Here is a 6,773-nt window from a genome sequence, read left to right on the forward strand (position 1 = left end):
GGAATATTTTAAATTCAAGCATGATTGACATTGATGGAAATTTAATACGAATTAGACAAGAAACTAGTGGGGTAATAGTGAGATGGAATGAAAGTCCAAGATCTAAATTTTTATTTGTTCATGCATTTGACACATGGCATGAGTTGGACACTTGTCCAACTACTAAACCAAGCCTGCACCAGCTCATTTGTCTCTTGACATACAAAGCAACTTTTGACCGAGAGAGCAAACACATTTCTAGTTCTTTTTTATTCTAGCCTGCAACCGAGAGAGTGAGTGAGAGAGTTAGTCCATTTTCCTCTTATCAATTCAACACAAGAGAGAGAATTGAGAGTGAGGAAGCGATTGCAGCTTCTTTGTGCCCAAACCAGCTGCATTGAGGGGAGAAAATTGGAGCATTTTGCCTTTGAGAAACCGAGAGAAGAAAGGTGAAACAGTCTGCAATTTTCCCAGCTTTCATTGTCAGGAAACAAGAGGTAAAACCTGATAAATTTCCCTTATTTCCTCTCTACCTTAGTTCTATACTGTCTTAACTTGAACTACCCTCAAGAAAAGAGAAATTTAACCAAGGAAAAATGCCTCAAAGCTGGAAATATTCTGCTGAAATTACTGCATGTTGTTCTTCTCTCAAAATTTGTTAAGTTGAATTTGTATACAACACACACACACCCTAGCTCTTCTACCTTGTCATGCATGCAGTGTTTAACGTGAAACAAAGAAGGATCAGCGTAAAATCTGAAGGAAAACTTTGCTTAAAAACTGATAACCTGCTGGAAAATTCTCTGTGTTGACCGAGAGGAAGAGAGCTTGAGTTTCACAACTATTCATTAAAAATCTTGGAAGAAATTTTACTAGAAATGCATGATATATATTTTATCTCTTGCCTTATATATATAGTATGTTTTATCTTTGAAACTAGTGAAAAGTTGGTGAACTTGGCTGAAAATATTGAAGGACCTTGCTGGAAATTTTGTTGAGATGGCCAAGAGAGAGAGGAAGAACTTTTCCAGTTTTCCTCCATGAATTTTGGCTGTAAAATTGCATATTGTTGTTTAATACATGATAAGTGACTAATTTACGTAATAATTGTATGATATTTTATATTATTTTTAGTCACTTTGGGTATATTATTGGAAGAAAATGATTCATTTTGGCTATAATTGGTGAAAAATGTTTTTAAGTGGTTAAATGAGGTTTTTATCACTTTTTACTTGGATTTTGTGTATTTTGACAGTTTTGACACATTTTCGTATTTCGGCTATAACTTGAGCTACAGTGATCGGATTAAGATGATTCTTGAACCAATTTGAAGATAAGAGATAGATCTACAACTTTGGTGAAGACATCTAAATCCAGTTTGAAGGTTTTCCAGGTCAAAATGCCGAATTACAATAGCAAATTTCTACTGGTCGAAACAGGAACAGGGCAATGAGCAGGTAAGGGTATTTCGGTCATTTCTCAGCCTACACAGATCCAAATGAGGTGATTCTTGATGCATTGGAAAACTAACTCAAAGGGCTACAAGTTTTATGTTTTGGTCAAGAGCTAAATCAGCTTTTATCATCAAGAAAAGTTCAGTTGAAGTTGAGTCAAAATCGGAGCAGAGCTGGAAATTGAACCAGAAGTGACCAAATGGTCACTGTAGCAATCCGGCCGGAATTTGGCCGGATTTGTGGCCGGATTCCTGGCCGGATTGTGGTCAGAAAAGGCTGCTTTGTACGCGTAAAACTCAATTTCACCTCCACCAACTCACATGTGATGCTATACATGTGAGAAACATTCCCAGCTGTAAAAGGGAGATGTAATCCTCATTTCTTGACCAACTTTCATCATTAAATAGCCAAAATTCATTGCAAGAAAAGGAGATGGAGTTCATAGCAGAAAAATAGGGAGAGACATACGGGAGAAGCTTGGAGTCTGCAGAAATGTAGCTCTTTCATCTTCCTAGTGTTAGTTTAGCGTAGTATAGAGTAGTGTAGCTTTTCCATTCTTGTTTATTATCTAGATGAAGAAGAAGATGGAGGATGAAGAAGGCAAGGAAGAAAGCTCATGTGACAAGGGTTGTATTCCTTCCAAACTCTTTATCTTTTGTACTTGATTCTAAGTTTGGTTAATATACAAGTTCTGGATTTTGTGTTTAATATGTGTATCTAAAGTTTAAGCCTTGGGTTTGGTTGAACTTTCTATGATTGTTAGTGTTTATTATTTGGTTATTTGATTGCTATGATTTGAGCAAGTTATTTAGCACTTTGACTCTTTAAATCATGATTAATCTGGTACCATTAATTATGATTATCTAAGGTGTTGTTTCTGCAATGAAAATTGAGATTTAACACTAGTTCAAGAGGTGCTAAACATAGGGAGTACACTCACGAAAGTAGAGGTGCACTTATGTGGTTTTTAGTGATTCATTTCATGTAATTTCATTGAAGAAATGAACTTGTAGCTAATTTCATAACCATGAAAATAGGTATGGATTAGTTATGAGTATAGTTGATTCACTACGAAAGTAGGTTTCACATGTTTAAGGAAATTACACTATAACTAGCTTAGATGTAGTACTCAAGGATCCAAAAATAGCACTTGCATGAGTAGTTAGGGATACCACAACCTAAGGAGCTTTTATTTGTTATTTTGTATAATTTCAGTAGGTTAAATTTGTTATAATTCATTGATAGTCTAAATAATAGAGAAGCTTTAGTAATACCGGTAATTGTTCACTCTTCCTTGTGGGATCGACCCGATATATACCCTAAACTACTAGTTGATCTGTATACTTGCAGTGAACGGGTGTAATTCGGTATTTTTTAGCTTGCACGTATGTAAAATACCCGTCAATACACCTTATAATACATTAATATTGACATGCATGTAGTACTTGGCTTGAATCCAAAGTGAGATAAGTGGTGGCGTTGAGAGAACCTTACTGAAATTTCCAACTATGATAGATACTTGAGGGCCATTGGAATAGAGCCGAGAGTTTGCAACTTTAACTCCAAAAATTTTGTTGGTTTTGGTCAAGAACTCACTTCATGTACCATTTACTTCTTTTATCTAGACATGCATGTAGTATTTGTTGAGTTAAAGGCTAGAAAAGACTGATTTTTGGAGGAAACACTAAACCTGGAAATTTTTAGTTTTCTTGCCAAGAGTTTTGTTGAACTTGGTTAAAACTTACTTTATGCATCATCTGTTGTCCTAATCTAGCCATGTATGTTGTATATTTGGCATTTTCAAACCCTAGCATACTGGCCATAGAGTTGCATTAGAGCTTTCAATTGATTTAAACACAAAAGTTAAGGCTTTGTACAGGGGGAACGGAAGAAGTGAACCTGGACAATTATTCCACCTTTAAGACTAAATCTTAATCTTAATTAATTTTTGGTTTTAACTTGAATTGTTGGGTAGATTTTATACAATATTATTGTGCTTGAGCTTAACTAAAATTATACTAAAGTGAACGTTACATATATAGTTTGGGGATCTTTTAATGATTAAACTTGGTATAATCAACTTAGAATTGGGTTCGGGGATGGAAGTAACTGCATTTAGTAATTATTCCTAAAGTTATACCATAACTATAGTACTTGTAATTTGTCTCAGGAACTACTAATGGGTGTGAAAGCAACCCCCGAGACTGAGGTGTAATCCACTTGATTTGAATGAATGTTCTATATTTGTTTGTAATGATTGAATATTTGATGAATGATAAATGTTATGTGCCTAGTTGATTGATACTTGTTGGATTATTGACGTTTGAATTGTTTAGAGTGAAAATTGACAATTGCTACTGTTTTACTGAAAGGCGAGCGCATACTTTATTGCACTCTACCTAAGTGAATACTGGAATTGTGCATGAATTAATGTAAGTCAAATGTGTACTTTATCATATCAGTTGAACTGGGCCCAAACCCCATCGACGGTTGACCTATTCCAACCAACAACGGGCTCGGTCAAGTAGGTTGATAGGCCTTGGGCACTGTTTATTGATATACTTGAGTATTACCCCCTTAATGAGGCGCCTATTGGAGTGACGAAATGATTAATGATTGAAGGGGATTGTTTACTATTTTGGAGGATATAAGGAAGAGTTTGGTGGAGAAGTGATTGCAGGGAGTTGTGCAATGAATTACTAAATGGAACTAAGTGTTACGTTTAGAAACGGACGGGAGCCATCTCTAGAGTCCGTATCAGTACCATATCCTTTGATAATGATTGTGCTATTTGTTAAGAATTGTTTCATGAATTATCTTGTTATTAATTGGTTTGGTATTCCTATTATATTACTGAAAGTACGAAATGCTATGCTTAAGGTTGTCTATTTTTTTAGAAGCTCACTGGGCAAAAATTCACCCCTTTAATTATTTTCCTTAATAGGGGTTGGAAACATGGAGCCGGAGAATAGAGAGTTGAAGTCTTTGTTTTAAGTAAATTGCCATCCTAGTTGTACTTAGTGAATTGATTGAACAACTTGTATTTTGATCCGTTTAGTTGTACATATAAGTATGGATGATTCGGAATGTTAGATGGTTTGTAATGTTTAATTGTTGTGTTTTAATACTTGTTAATGTTATTGATTGGAAGATTTTGAATGAGTCTCGGTGAGAGTTAGGCAGACGATCCGCTAAATTTTAGGGTACGCCCTAGGGGGAGATGGAGCCATCACATAGAAGTACCCTTTTTTTTTTTTTTTTTTTTTTTTATGTACAGTGAAGTTGTGGGCAGTACTTTTCAAAACTTTTCGATCTTAGCCTTGTTTAAATAAAGGAGCTTGCTGATGAAAGACCAAAAGTCATGGTCCTTGTTGAAGTGTGCATGTATAGTGGCGGGCTCCGTGTGATTGTTTATTATGAAATGATAGAATCTTATAATCCTTAGTGGATGATGGTAAAAAGGAAAGCAGATTGAAGAGTTGTTTGACTTTTGCAATGAAACTCTTATTTTGGGATAGCCAAAAAATGAAACATAACATTAACAATATATCCTATTTTGGAATTGCTTCTATCAAACAGTCTTGTGAATAATTAATTCCCATGAGATACATTTTGGGTTGAAAAAGTTTGATTGATCTCAATATATTTTCCTTCTAAATGGAAAACTTTTTCGAATTTTGTATTTTTTATCTTCTAATTAGGAAATTACTTAGATCATTGCAGTGTTAATTTTATGGTGAAACTCTTCTATTGAAAGCAGTATAGTGCTTGAAGAAAGAAATTAAAACTATTACAATTAGATGCTGGCATTCTTATCCAAGCAAAATCATATGCGTATAGCATGGTGGCAATTCAATCGCATCAAGATCGCCAACATAGTCCACGAACCTTCCCTAGGAAGTTCATTCTTGCATGGTTTTGTTTGCCATTGTAATCGTCATGCGCAAGCAAATTTGCCTTCAAACCTTTGATAATTTTTTCAATGGACCAACAAGAATTTATGTGTGACGTCGGGGTGGCAACAATTGCAGTGTATGGAGGAGACTTTTTTAGTAAGTTATAATACTATGGATAGCAGGATAGCCTGGTCCTTTTTTATTTAAATTTTTTTTATTAAGAGGATCAACAGTGTTTCTTCACTTACCTTCGTGATGACTCGAACTTGTGACTTTTCGGTTACAGGTGAAGTATCTTTTCCAATATCTTTTCCAAGTAGGCCAAACTTTGTTGTCACGGGATGGCCTTGCCCAAAGAAACTTTTGTAAAATTGTCTAACAAATATAACTCATGATCAGTAGATAAATAAAAAAGGAATTAAATCAAAGGTTAAGGAAAGAAAACATATGAACTTTATCTTCAAAATTTTTCCGTGATGGGGTACTATATCAACCAATGACCGTAACCCACTCCCAATCCTTCCTACAATTTCTTTTAGCAGTTGAAAACAAAGGAAATAAACAATACATACTTAAAGAAGCTGCGTTCGAAATAAAATGTTGGAATCCCTTTTAATCAGGTCATATACTAGGAGAAACAGCTTTCTTAGTAAAATGTTAGAATAAAATGCAATTTCACTTTATTGCTCTTTAAATTCATATGAGATTACTAAAATAGCACGATAAAAAAATTGTAAGCTTTCATAAAACGTAGCTTTTTCATCCTTCTAATTATGACTAAGAACGAATTACATAATTTAAAGGCAATAGCAGTTAAGGAAGCAAATTATGTTATTTTGTTTCTTGATCATACCCCACATGCATCAATGATATATTTGTTGTTTAATGAGTATTGTTTGTAGTTTAATCTTTTTTTGTTTTTGCTATTGTATATATTTCATTATATTAGCTGTAATATATGAAACCTTCCGTCCCCTTGAAAGTGTTATACTTTTCATTTTTATTTTTCTCAAATCTATTGTCACTTACCTAAAATGGAAAAATAGTTTCCCATTCAATTCGAATTTTACCCTTCTTACAAGACAAAGTAATCTTACTAGTACAAAAAATATGGGTCCCCAATTTTAATTCACAAGTCAATAAAAAAATTAAAATACTCATGTATAAATGCATTAGACATACCACCCAAATTTGTCGATTCTGTCGTTTATATGCATGGCTTTAAGTCACATGCATTTTGAGCCAAACCAAATAAATAGACCCCACATATATTGACTCCTAGTACATTTCATTGCTTGTGAGTATGTTTTGGAAGGGCAAAGTGTACATAATTGAGCAACTATTTTTACTGTTGATAAAAAAACACTCCTAAAAAGCAATAATGTTTTCAGGATCAAGGGAATATTATTGTTTGCCATTTATACACTTCTTTCGATTGACAAAA

The 6,773-nt window shown here is 34.1% G+C and overlaps 1 long non-coding RNA gene across 2 annotated transcripts; it reads left to right on the forward strand.

The window, feature by feature from the left end:
* The first annotated feature begins 224 nt into the window (after positions 1–224).
* Positions 225–2,141, forward strand: LOC140014032 (uncharacterized). 2 transcript variants are annotated; one of them, XR_011820903.1, is made up of 2 exons: positions 225–476; positions 1,235–2,141. It is a non-coding gene; the product is annotated as an uncharacterized lncRNA (long non-coding RNA). The 2 variants fall into 2 exon arrangements; XR_011820902.1 differs by having other exon boundaries at positions 1,277–2,141.
* The last annotated feature ends 4,632 nt before the right edge of the window (positions 2,142–6,773 follow it).

This window comes from Coffea arabica, chromosome 9c (assembly GCF_036785885.1).
Source record: "Coffea arabica cultivar ET-39 chromosome 9c, Coffea Arabica ET-39 HiFi, whole genome shotgun sequence".
NCBI lineage: Eukaryota > Viridiplantae > Streptophyta > Magnoliopsida > Gentianales > Rubiaceae > Coffea > Coffea arabica.